Here is a 13,395-nt window from a genome sequence, read left to right as displayed (position 1 = left end):
CAACGGCGCGGCCATGTCACTCTCGACACCCGTCTGTGGTTGCAATTCCCTGAGTTAGACCGCAAACAGACGAATCTCAGTTTCGTAGAAGGGGCCGGCTATTAGAGTAGTGCTAATATCCAACACACACACACACACACACACACACACACACACACACACACACACAGACTCATATCTTTGTGGGGACTCTCCATTCATTTCTGTGGGCAAAACCCTAATCCTAAAATTACAACCTTAAGCCCTACCCAACCCTAAACAAACAAAATACAAGACTTTTGGCATTTTTGTGTTTTGATTGCATTCATAGATTTTTATAAAATTGTATTTATCCTTGTGGAGAGTGAAAAAAATGTTTACACATGGTTAAAAAAAAAAAAAAGTTACAGGTTTTTACCACATTCTGGGGAAATCTCGTCCCCACAATGTAATAATTACAGAAACACAAACACGAATATATGTAAGTGTATAGTGCACATTAACAGAGACATTACATGTACCTGTTCTATGAGAAACGCCCCAGGTTTGCGTTAGCGCCTCGCGCTCAACTACTGCTCTGCTGTCCGCAATAAACGTGCGGATGAGCTTAAATATTTAGTCGGGCATGTGCTGCAGGGAGTTCCCACTTGGCGGTTTGCCCCTTTCGGCGAAAGGCTGACTTGTTACAAATTCACGGTGTGTCTCCAGAGCCTGGATATGCGGAGGGGGGGGGGGGGGACTCCAATTCCCGCAGCATTGGCCCGCTGGATATCGCCTTGCACCGGGAAGTTCGAGCGAAGTTCAGAAGCGACCAGCCTCCTCTCAGCCGGAGGCTGTCATACCTCGTCTATTTTCACACCCGAAACGGCGCGGATCATCTACCTGCTCCCCACATACGACCCACGAAACTGAAGTGCAGCCTGTGCTGACGCCCCCAGCGGGACAAAGGCAAGTGCAGTCAATTTGATACAAACCCGCAACAACGTTGCACCCTCACAATATTTAGTGTGATGCTTTCAACGTAAATATAAACAAACGTGCATTAAAAATATGTGTTTTAAAATATTAACATCAATAAATGCATCTTAAACGCTCCATCCACCCCCCTGAAACTGAGCCTTCATATAAAATAAACTTGAGGTCACATGCCAACGGTGATGGAGATCGCCCACAACCTGCGCCTCAATAAAGGTAAATAATCACTTTATTATCCTTATGTTATTTCTGATGTATCGCCCTCCCTCTGTGAATTTTCCTCTTTTTTGGGGGGGGAGTGAGGTCCCGGCGCTGCGGGCCCCACGGCGGCGTTCTGCGTGCGGCGGACTGCGCCTCGTCCCCGGCCGCTTAATCCCAGGAGAAAAGCTCATTCTCTATAAAAGACTGGATATGTGTAGGGGGGCGAGGCGGGCTCATGTGGGTCCGTGTCATTGGTTTGTGCGACCCGAGACCCCGCCTTATTTAAAAAAACCGAGAGAAAGAAAAAAAAAAGAAAAGAGAAAACACACACATAACCCACCTTTCAATAAGCGGAGAATCGGAGAGCGTTAGAACCGAGTGGAGTGAACGGCGCGGCGGCGCTCGGAGACGCGGTACCGGTCGGGAAAGGAGCCCAGCGCCCCAAACCGCTACGCTCGCTGCTTATTTTATATCTCATAGGAAATCGTCCTGCATCCTAGTTACACTCTTAGCTCTTGGAGGATTAAGTTTTTTTGTCATTTTTAAGGTGGATCACGTATCTCGCCCGAATACAAGATTGCTAGGAATCGATCTCCGAAAGCGGACGATGGTGCTGCTGGGCGCCTGAAGCCGTCGCCGATAAAAAAGAGCGCAGTATCGGGGTAAGAGGCGCTCGATCGCCGCGAAGCCGCGCCGTCCGCCCCGCCAGCCTGGGCGATTTATTCCACCGTCCATGTGCGTCCGCCTCGGTGGGGAGGGAAGGAGAAAGGACGAGGGACGCGCTGTTCCGGAGACATCTTTGCTTACATTTTATGAAATGGATAAATAAATCAGCATAATTCAGTGTATTGGGGATTATGGTTTATTTGTGCGCGTGTCGTATTTTAGGCAGTGTCCCACGCTCGCCCCCGCAAGTAGGAAGAAGTGATCGCATTGTAAATATCCGACTTGTCAAGTTTTATTTTCCACTCTTCTTCTTGCGCTATTAAAGAAAAGAGGATGAATGCGATTAATAGTTAATGGTGCGGTAAATACTACCCCCCCACCCCCCCCCCAACGAAGTATGCAGAGGTGGCTCGTTAACATATCGCCGCGATGTGACAGTCCGGCCGCGTCTCAGGACTGATAATCGGTTATCTGGTTACTGGGAGTGATGGGCAGCGCTCAGATACCGCCTGCTGTCCGTCACGGAGCGGCGCAGGTAGCGGGGGAGCGTTTGTCGGGGTTATGGGCACCGATGGGCAGCAGAGCGGGCTAGCGGAGGAAGGAATGATGATGTTTATAATAATAATAATGATAATGATAAATAATAATCATTATATTTATTATTATATTTATTTGTCAGTTTTGCTTTCGGAACCCGCCTTGTTGGAGGTTTTCCGTGGGCGACATCGAGGGGATAATTGGGTAAACTGTACGGGCAACCTGGGCGTTTAAATCACCCGGAGGCGAGTTGTTACCGTCTGCAGATCTGCAATCTGTCATGTAAGAAATATATATATTGACTCTGAGATGGAACATTTGACACTTTTAATTGCGAGGCTTGAAAAACTTCACTGTGTCATTATCTTATTTAGCAGATATCCGTATGCCACGTTTAAAATGTTCATTAAATTGCACACGGTGTCTTAGTGTCTATCGTTTCCGCACTTCGTTCAGTTACGGAAAGTGTGTTACGGGATACTGAAAGGACACTTTTGCTTATTCTAGTCGGCTAAGAGTGAAGGAGGATTTAAAAAGTCCGCCTGAAAGCACCTCTTTGCGGTTGCTTGTCTTACGGTTTAATTTTTAAATCCTTTTACAATTTCCTCTTGTTGATCCCCCGCTATTTTTGAGACAAAAGACAATAGAGGATTTTGACGGCGGTCACATCCGAGTCCGATCGCCCATCATTTTCGGGGCGCAAATGATGATGGACACATAGGCTATCTGTTAAAAGGGTTTGCACTGGATATGAATTGCGATGGGACTGTACTACTCTTCAATTTTTGGTAACCTAATGAAATCGTTCCTTACATCTCCTAATTGTGTTCAACACATGATTTAACTCCGACATTAAAAAAATATTTTCCGTGCTTAATAGAAGTTACATTAGGGCACTAGCTGCGAGTTTAACCTCATTAAATAAATTAGGCCTAATTACATTTTAAAAGGAAATTTTGTCTGGGTTTAAAAGATGCAGCTTAGGTTTTTTCCGTAAATATTAAGAGATTTTAGTGGCTGGCCGACCGTACACGATGCCCCATAAACTAATGCAATAAAACAGCTCGAAGTGTCTTTGCACCTTATTGTGACAGCAAGCTGGAGGACATCTTTGGGTCTGTGATTGATTGATGTTTGACGCCTGAATGGAAGAGCTCTTTGGAAAGAGCCCTTTGTGTGCCAGGGCGAGAGAGAGAGAGAGTGAGTGGGGGGGGGGGGGGGGGGGGGGGGGTTGGCTGCCCCGGTGGAGTGGGTGGAGGTGGGAGGCGGGGGTGCAGGCTACAGATGTGCGCTGCTTGGACATCTGCCCTTTCTCTGGCCATTGTCGAGGAAATATTTCAAGACCGCTTCATACAAAGAGTGCTGGATGGGGGGGGGCATTGTGCTCCCTTGGGTCAGAATGAAAAACATGAGGTGGGGGTGGAGAGGAACTTTCAGTCTCACATTTTTATTTCATCATTGTTTTTTGCTACGCCTGCGTTAGTGAGCCTTACCCTTGTAGTGAAACTCCTGAGTCCGTTTACTTAGTGAAAGTTGCAGGCATTGACTTTGTGATGAAGCAATGCCCCCCCCCCCCCAGTATTAAAGTATGCTTGTAGTACTGTTGTTTTTGCTTTGAAGTAATGAAGTGAACCTCACTCACATTTCTTTAGACACGACACTCTCTGCGGCTCACCGGCCCGTTGGGGGGGGGGTGGGGGGGGTACTCTCGGGTCTGCTGTCTCAGGTACTGGGGGGGGGGGGGGTGTACTGTCTTCCTGCGGCATGTTCCCGCGCTACTTTTCAACTGGCTTTCGGGCCACTGTGTTGCTCATTTGTTGGTATTGCAGAGCTCGGTTAATTAATTAGTTAATTGGCGTTTTTTCGTTAATCCCCCCATGTGTCGAGTTTTGAATACCTCAGCGGTATATGCTTCATTTTGTGGCTGGCAGGGGCGGGGGGCACAGGAGTGGCCTTCGCTTAGCAGTCGATCTTTTGGGGGTTTACTGGTGTACTGGGTTGGTCTCCCTCCCCTTCCCCCCCATTTGTGGGAATCAGTCGGGTGGGGGGTTACCATCCTGCATTTCCTGCTGCTGACTTCTAATTGGCCTTTGGGGGGGTGTTCTTGTGTGTGTTTTCCTGTGGTCATTGCCCACCCAGTACCTGGCCTTTTGAGGAGGGGAGGGGGAGGGGGGGGGGGCTTGCGGGGAATGAGTGGGGGGCTCATTACTGCTTTGCAGTAGCAGGATTAATTATGGCAGAGCAGGGCCTGATGCTGGGCGGGGGGGCTCTGCGTAATGGGAAGCGGTTAACAATGCGAGTTTGCCCCACGCTGACCTGCATTTACCCAGGCTGACAGGGAGGGGCGCTGTGGTCTTCAGCTCGGCTCTCTTGTGAAGGCTGGCATGTTCTCTGTCAGGCTCGCTGTGTTTCTGTGTTGGAGGGGCCAAGCTGGAATTAGGGTGCGATTATATACAACACTCTGACACATGTGCACTTTCTCTTTTGATAGGAATGGGAGGTTTGGAGATCTTTTCGGGTAAATGGCTGATAAGAGTGACTCTGAGCTTCTGCAGGATCCCTTAGTCCTCCGCTGTTATTAGTCCCTGTAAGGTTCTGGGGGCGGTTGGGTAGTGGGGGGGGGGGGGGGGGTTCAGGGTGCTATTAAGCCCCTCAGCAGAGTACTTAACCTGAATTACCCGTGTAGGCTGTTCAATGGATTTTAAATTAACAATATAAATGAACGAGGCTCATTTGATTGGGGGGGGGGGGTTGTGATGGAAATGGACCTGCTTTGGCTCCGGTTTCCAGCGAGGTCCTTCGCACTCCCGGGCAATGGGCACAGATTGCAGGTGGCACGAGCGCATGCCACGGCTGTGGAAGCAGGCGGGCATTCGAGTCGAGCCGGGCAGCAGCCGGCAATTACTGTCGTTAATTATTCCTTTTTTTTCTGCCTATAAACGTCTTAATACTCTTTTATTTAACGCATATTAATTGTTCTCCGGAGTTTGTACTCGGGTAATCCGCCAGGGATTTTCTGAAAGGCGAACCGCAGAGAAAGCCTTTGTAATTATGAGGAGGGATCCTCTCGAGATGGAAAGGAGCTGCTCGATTGTGCGGTGCATGATGGGGGAGACGTAAGCGATCCCAGATTACAGCGTATCATCCCAGCGCCAAAGCGCTCCTGTAATTACTTCATGCGGCGAAACCCCATGTCATTGTATCTTCCTGAAGTTTCCTTTTTTTTTTTCCTTTTCGGTCTTGAATTTTAAAATGACTTTGGAAGGTTAAGTATAGTAGAACATTTTGGAGGGCACAGGTTTATTTAACCCCCGCCCCCCAGCCCCCCCCAAGGATTTGGCAGAGCTGGGCTCTCTCTGCCTCTCTGTTGCCACCGGGATGCTGATGGGTATTGGGGGGGGGGGGGGGGGGGGTCGCGGACTCGTTGTATCCTTTCTCGACATTCTGGAGGAATTACAGGGATGGCAGATGTTTACAGATTCAGATCCCGTTTCTGGCGTTTTTGAGATGTGTCAGGAATATCAATCTACCGCCGGCTTGCTTGCCAGTGTGCTGGGGTGTAAATGAATGTACTTCGCGCCTGACCGCAGTAGTTCAAGGGCGGGGTGTGGAGTGGGGGGTGGGTTCATTATCCCGAGGCCGTGGCAGGCTGCATGCTAGCTGGGGGTGGGGGGGGGGGGGGGGGGGAGGCATTTTCAAGCATCCGCCGTCATTGCTGCAGCTAAATTGTTTGTTGTCCTAAGATCAGCCCTTTTTTCTGGGTTTATGTGACTCATCGACCTTTTTTTTGGGGGGGGGGGCGTAAAATTCTTTCCAAAATGTCATTTTGTTTCCAGTGTTTTTTCTTCTTTTTTAAAGACTTCACCTATGAAGGACCAAAAGCATCTTTGTTAAAATCCCCGTGGCCCCATTGCCGTCACATGAGTGCCCCCTCCCCATGGTTGGCGGGGGTCCCCTGCTCAGCTTACAGGGCCCTGTGCTTAGAACTTCCCTCCACTCTGAATCTCTCTGTGGAGATGGAAGTGTGACTGCACAATATGGTGGTGGGTTGTTTTTTTTTTTTTGTTGTTTTCTTAGGTCTGGAGTCGTTAAGCCGTCGAATCTCCCCTCAACTTAATTTCACAGGGAGGGCGTCTTATCGACTCCAGGCGAGACCCTTCCGCGCCACCCAGCCCCTCCCCCTGGTGAGAGCGTCACGCTTCATGCTTGGTGCTGGCGTAACAGGTTTGCTCAGGATTAGGAGAGGTGAAGCGTGTCAAAAAAAAAAAAAAAAACACACGACACCCTTCGGGAAACACAGATGGCGGTGCCGGTGCCCCCGCCCTTTCGGAAGTCTATGGGGGGTGCATAAGGGTGCCCGCCACTGCTCTGTCCCCATTTATAACTTCAGGGGCGGCCTGTTTCTCTGTTAATAAGCCATATATATGGGATGACCCGCCGGGGGGGGGGCAGGGGCTCTCCGTCTGAATTATGTTCCTCGTTAGGGGAGGTGCCTCAAACGGTGTGGTGATCGGGGGAAGTAATGGCGCTGAAGGAGGCCGGATTCAAGTAGGGGAATGGGGATTAGCGCCGAAGAAGATTCTGGAAAGTCGACAATGGGGGCTGATTACTCTGGATGGGCTGGTGAAGGGGCTGCCCTTGGGCCCCTTTGCACCCAGACTCCCTTCCCACGTTATCCGTGTTGTCGTAACCGAGTAAATATTAAACGGGAACGATGAGATGAGATGGATGGGTTTAACAGCAGGAAGAAGTCCCTCCCCGTCGATGAGAACCGACGCCCTCCCAGTGTAATGGACACACTGTCGATTACCCTGCCACTTAACAGCAGAAACGGGGCCTAATTGTCCTCCTGGGGGGTGGGGTTGTTTTGGACTAACATAGCATGGTGAAGGTGACTGAATTGCTGTATTGTCTGTCTCAAGCCTGTGCTGTCTTCAGTTTTTGAATAATACTGAATTTTTTTAATTTACTTAAAAAAATAAATAAATCCAGTAAAGACCATCGTCATGTGTATTTTTTCATTTAAATGTCTCCCCCCCCCCCCTCCACCAGCATAACAACTAAAAAGGGTGTTTGGACACCAATGTCAGGCTGTCCTTTTATGAATATTTATGAGGTATACCTTCCAAAACAGTTATTTTCAAATGCCCCCCCACCCCCATTTCTAGCAATCCACACAGAGAGGGCCCCCCCCCGAAGTGCAGTTGCGTGGAGGTTAATGTTGTTGCGCGCATGCGTGTGTTTGTGCGCATGTGTGTGTGTGTGTGCATGTGTGTGTGTGCGTGTGCCTGCGTGCGTGTGTGTGTGCGTGCTTGTGCCTGGGTGCGTGTGTGTGTGCGTGCTTGTGCCTGGGTGCGTGTGTGTGTGTGTGTGTGTGTGTGGGGGGGGTGGGGGGGTGGGGGGGGAAGCGGGGCGGGACTCCAGACGAAAGTGCCATCTGCACTCGCCGGGCAGTGTGTTCGTGACATGTGGCTTCTGCTGTGAGGAACCATTGTCCTGTTATTAAATGGCTGCTCCCCCAGCGGTGACCATACTGAGACTGAGATGGGCTGGACCCTGTCACCGAAGGGGGGGAGGGTATGGGCCGGCGAGGGGGGTCAGGTTTGGTCTGCGGCCTGGAACCTCAGCCACAGCACGTCACCCGGGCTTGATGTGAGCCCACTTTCCCCTCCTCTTGCTGGGTCGGGGGTGCGCCGCGTGCTGTGGATAATTACTTGTTGCTGGAAAATGCCAGGGGGGCTTTTTGAGGCCATGCCGTTCCCCCCCCTCTCCCCACGGCGCTGACGGCCGCTCGCTGCTCTCTCCGAGCACCATGTGTGTAGTTACCATCTCCCCTTATTGTCATGCGAGTGCACCCCAGTCCCCGTGTGGTTATGTGTGTGTGTGTGTGTGTGTGTGTGTGTCTTCTCTATCTATCCATCCCTTCGCACAAGATGCTTTAACCACATGATGTATCTTTTGGTATCAACACAAACTTTATTTTTTATTTTGTCCTTGCCTGGTGTGTCCCCCACAGCTCTCCTGCCCCCGGAGCCGGTGCAGGGGGGGGGGGTGTTATAGGTGTGGTGTCTTTAGGGCTCAGCGGGAAGTCGGGGCATTTAGTTCGGCTCTAATCGGGATTGCGTTGAATTTAATTATTTACCGGCCGTTTGCATCGTTCCCAGCTCCCGGCCTAATTTCAGATGACATGCCGCTCCATCACAGCACACATGCTGTTGTCAGTGTTTCCTGCCCCTGGATGGTGTGTTTTAGTGCCTCATATCTGAAGTCGCCGGCCATACCCTGTGTTCCGCCGGTGACCGCAGTCGTGTGTCTGACACCTGTGATGTTAGTGACTCGCGTGTATTTGACACCTGTGATGTTAGTGACTCGCGTGTATTTGACACCTGTGATGTAAGTGACTCGCGTGTATTTGACACCTGTGATGTAAGTGACTCGCGTGTATTTGACACCTGTGATGTTAGTGACTCGCGTGTGTTTGAAACCTGTGATGTAAGTGACTCGCGTGTATTTGACACCTGTGATGTAAGTGACTCGCGTGTATTTGACACCTGTGATGTAAGTGACTCGCGTGTCACCTGTGATGTAAGTGACTCGCGTGTATTTGACACCTGTGATGTAAGTGACTCGCGTGTATTTGACACCTGTGATGTAAGTGACTCGCGTGTATTTGACACCTGTGATGTAATTGACTTGCGTGTATTTGACACCTGTGATGTAAGTGACTCGCGTGTATTTGACACCTGTGATGTAAGTGACTCGCCTGTATTTGATACCTGTGATGTAAGTGACTCGCGTGTATTTGACACCTGTGATGTAAGTGACTCGCGTGTATTTGACACCTGTGATGTAAGTGACTCGCGTGTATTTGACACCTGTGATGTAAGTGACTCGCTTCTCTTGCCATTTCTACTTTCCGGTGTCATTTTTCCCTCTCTGTTGGCAGTCTTGATTACATTGTGATATTTATTCATTTTTATTTAATTTTTAATATTATTGTGCAATTATGCATTTTCCCTTTGGGTCTATTTCAGGGACCAGATGGAAAAGGTTTTTCTTTACACGCATGTACTTTGTATGTTTCGTTATGTGACAAAACTTGAAACCTGAAGTATCAGGATTTAGGTCACAGGCACTGTGTCTGGCTCAGTTATCTGTGTTAATATCGCCAGTTTGTTTTGGGCTTTTTAGAGCGTGTCCTAAACGGAGATTCATTAAAAATAAAAAATAAAAAACAGAACTCCATGAAGCTCTCTACCTGTGGCTCAGAAGCGGCTGAGAGTGGGAATGTCTTTCTGATTGTTTTGTGACTGTTTTAGGGAGAAGTTTCCGGATGGCGAGTTTCTGAGGGGGGCTGTTGCCTGGTTTGACAGAACCTGACATCTAAAAAAAAAAAAAAAAAAAAAAAAAACGGAGATTACTTGTTTGCTATGGCTTCAAATTACAGAGCAGAAGATGCAGCGGGGAGGTGATGGAAAGAGAGTCCTGCCTGTTTAAATGTCACCGCAGTGCAGCGGACAGCCACCTTAAACAGGCCCTAACGTCTCTGTCCCTCGGCAGTGTGTCTGTGTGTGTGCGTGTTAAAGGGGCGCGGCCGTCTCCGTGTGGCTGTCCGTGGTCGCTGGGTCTTGCTGCCCAGTAAAGAACTGGGAAGCTGGAAAAGGTCATCAAGGGGTCACGGGAGGGGGCGGGGGGTGGTATTTCTAAGTAAATAAAATAGAAGGGAAGCTCCACACAGCTGGCACGAGGGGGGGGGAGCGTTCGCGGCGAGCCCTGGTGCAGTTATTAACCGTAACACCGAAATAAACATCGCTTTATTTGGCCATGTTAGCCGCAGTTTGGCTACAGGAGTCTGACTGACACCTGAGGTGGCTAAACCAGTCTGCACGACCTCTTCACCTCTCGGTGTGTTTTTCCGGAAAGTGCTCCGCGTGACTCCCGGGGGAACGCGGACCTTCCTGAGGCGGGTCTGGCCTTCTCTTCCGGCCCGGGGCCAAAAGGGGGTCTGATTAGCGGTGCGGCGGGGCGATGCGTCACACCCAAACCGCGAGCGCGATAATAAGGGGTCTTTGTTGTGCTGCGGTTCAGCGTGATCTCACCGAGTCGGGCCGCAAACGCTGAGGCCAGGTGTTTCCTGTGGGGGCTAAAACAGGGCCTTTGCTGGTGTCCCCCCCCCTCCCAACCCCGCACTCTAATAGTCCATTATAGCCAGGTTTGTCTGTCTTATGATGATGACAATCTTGGACTTAACAGCAAATCAATGCATCCGGCACAACACAGTGGAATGATTCTGTTGATTGAATTTCACCTTTTCATTCAGGAATAAAGCCAATGGGATGCCCCCCCCCCCCCCCCCCCGGGCGAGTGCTATGCCTTACCAATGGGCTTTGGTTGTTTTTTTTTTGCACTAGATCCACAGCTTGTCAGAAAGCGTCGCGTCGTGGAAACGGCGTCCGTGCTCTGACCGAGCGATAGCTAAAATAAACAATGGCGGAAAAAAAACCTCCGCGGCCTTTGATATTTCAAGATAAGGCAGCCCCCAGCTTTATTTTTTTAGGATTTCTGAAAAAATCCTTTGACTTTCTTGTTCTGTGAATTCCCCCCCACCCCCCATGTGTGACCGCATTCGATCCCCTTGAGTTACACTGTTACTGGGGTGTTGTATAACCAAACACTGTCCCACCTTGTATTCGATATTACATAGCAGGCTGGTTGCAGACTGTGGTTTAGCAGAGCTGAATGAGCTGACCCGCGTTACGATGTTTCGACTTTACGATGGGTAAATGTTTCTCACTTTCAGTGCATTATTCAGCAAATTACATGAGATGTTCAACACTTAATTATAAAATAGGGGAGACTTGAGGAGAGGCTGTTTTCAGGCAGGGGTTGGGTTTGGGTGGAGTGGGTCCGGACCAGCCTCAGGACCCGTGGGGGTGTCTATACAGCCCCCCCATGGTCCCTCCTGCCTTCCGTCGCTGCACCCCAGGCTTCTAGTCGAACTATGAACTGCGACACGCACGGACAGAAAGTGAGTCACTTCGGTAAAAAAAAAAAAAGAAGTGTCCAGCCCTGTTAATGGATAAACTGTAAGAGATGTAATCAGAGCACGACGACGGCGCAGAAAGTGCTAGAAGACAGTGCCCTCTTTTTTTTTTTTTTTTAACTTGAATCTCGTCTGTTGATTTGCTGATGTCTCGGAATACTTTGTTACCAGGCTACGGATGTCGAGAGCAAAAAAAAAAAAAAAGCCCTGTTAAAAAATGTCAGCATAAACGAGCGGCGGTTTTGTTAGGTGCGGTACAAAACCCTGCTGAAGCCTCTTTTTCCCTCTCTTTTGCTCCTCTTCTTCACTCGCCAGCGCAGGAGTCTGCAGGCTTCCTTTAAATGCCGCACAGAGAGACTTTTGCTGGGGAAAAAATGCTGATAACTGAATATTTTAACGAGTAAAGTCTACTTTCATGATTGCGGAAAAAAGTCTCTTTCAGCTAACACCCCAAGGCAAGAGTAAAGATTTGTATATATTTTCTTCCAGATCAGACTTCAGCCGAATTGTTATGGAAGTGAACTTGCGCACTCACACATGCGTACACACACACACACACACACACAGAGAAAAACATTGTCTGTTGCACTTTCTGGGAGAGGGTGTGTTGTCCATTATGTTATTTTTTTTTCAAGATGAAAAAAGCCTTATGAAATACCATGTGAACGGATCTATGTGAATCGCTCTCCGCACAGGTCAGCTGATCTCAGCCTCGCGCTGTTGTGACACTGATTACTATGGCGCTTCCCACCTGAGTTTTACGTCACATTAATTAGTTAACGAGGCTGCCGGGTTGTCGTTATACAGTGCACACCTGGACACCGGAATGAATAGCAGTTGGCAGTTTAGAGATGCTGGACTAATGGTCAGTGTGCAGGTCTTTAGGTTGTGTAGTTAAGTGTTTCAGAGGCCGGAGATGCAGTGTGTGTGTGTGTCTGTGTTTTTGTAATTATTGCATTGTGGGGACCAGATTTCCTCAAAGTGTGATAAAAACCTGTAGCTTTGTACTTTGTGGAAAAAACATTATGTCCCCACAAGGATAGCCTCAATTTTATAAATCTATAACAATTTATAAAAATCTGTGAATTGCAATCAAAAAACTAAAAATGCCAAAAGTCTCATATTTACTTTGGTTACTTATGGTTAAGCTTAGGGCTGGGTAGGGGTTATGGTTGTCATTGATGGGATTGATCATAGAAATGCCATAGAAACGAATGACCGGCCCCATAAAGATATGATTACACGACTGTGTGTCTGTGTGTGTATCTGTGTGTGCCTGTGTGTGTGTGTGTGTGTGTGTGTGTGTGTGTGTGTCTGCCTGTTTGTGAAGGAATGCTTTAGTCAAAACTGGTCACCGGCTCTGCTCACACATGTGGTTGGACAACGGCATTTTTAAGCATCCAGGTTTATTTACTTCCTGATGCCTCTTTTTGCCAGTATGTGGAAATTAGTTGGGGGGGGGGGTGGATTTATTTGCGTGGAGGAGAGAGTGAGCTGTGCAGCTCCTTCCCAGCAAGCTTGGCAGAGGCGATTCCATTACTGTGATAAATGAGAGGATAAAAGTTTACTTGCTGTTTTACGAGCCGCCCTCTCCGCACGTCGAGGACCCGAACGGTGTGACACGCACCGACCTGTCCCCCATTTGGGGGAGGGGGGGGCGCGGGACTGCTTAGCCATTCACCGGCCAGCATGGCCTCTCTCTGTCCCCTCAAGGACTCAGTGGGGCTGGCAGCCCCCTTGCCGGTCGCCATGACAACCCTTCGTAGGTTAGAAGTGCTAAGGGAGGGGGGTCGACTGGGGGAGGGCACTCGGCGATCCCACATGGTCAGTGAACCCCTCCTCCCCTTCATATGTCACTATTGCACCATCCCAAACCCCTACTCTCCCCCCCCCCCCCGACCCAAAACTAGGGGCTTGGAACTGTTTGGCAGTGATTAATTTCCTACCGCAAGCCCCCGAGAGACGCCAGCTGAGGGGGGGGGGGGGGGGCAGTG

At 49.5% G+C, this 13,395-nt stretch overlaps 1 protein-coding gene across 2 annotated transcripts in view; it reads left to right on the top strand.

Annotated features, from left to right (window-relative positions):
- Positions 1-1,475: 1,475 nt before the first annotated feature.
- Positions 1,476-13,395, top strand: part of LOC140581310 (C-terminal-binding protein 2) — a 66,568-nt gene continuing 54,648 nt past the window's right edge. For both annotated transcript variants that reach the window (XM_072703532.1, XM_072703534.1), the window contains exon 1: positions 1,476-1,817. The gene's annotated coding sequence lies outside the window, so the exon portion shown is untranslated. The remainder of the gene's footprint in view (positions 1,818-13,395) is intronic.

This window comes from Paramormyrops kingsleyae, chromosome 20 (genome assembly GCF_048594095.1).
Source record: "Paramormyrops kingsleyae isolate MSU_618 chromosome 20, PKINGS_0.4, whole genome shotgun sequence".
Classification (NCBI taxonomy): Eukaryota; Metazoa; Chordata; class Actinopteri; order Osteoglossiformes; family Mormyridae; genus Paramormyrops; species Paramormyrops kingsleyae.
The sequence above is the reverse complement of the archived record's forward strand: the minus strand, read 5'-3'. Positions and strand labels throughout refer to the sequence as shown.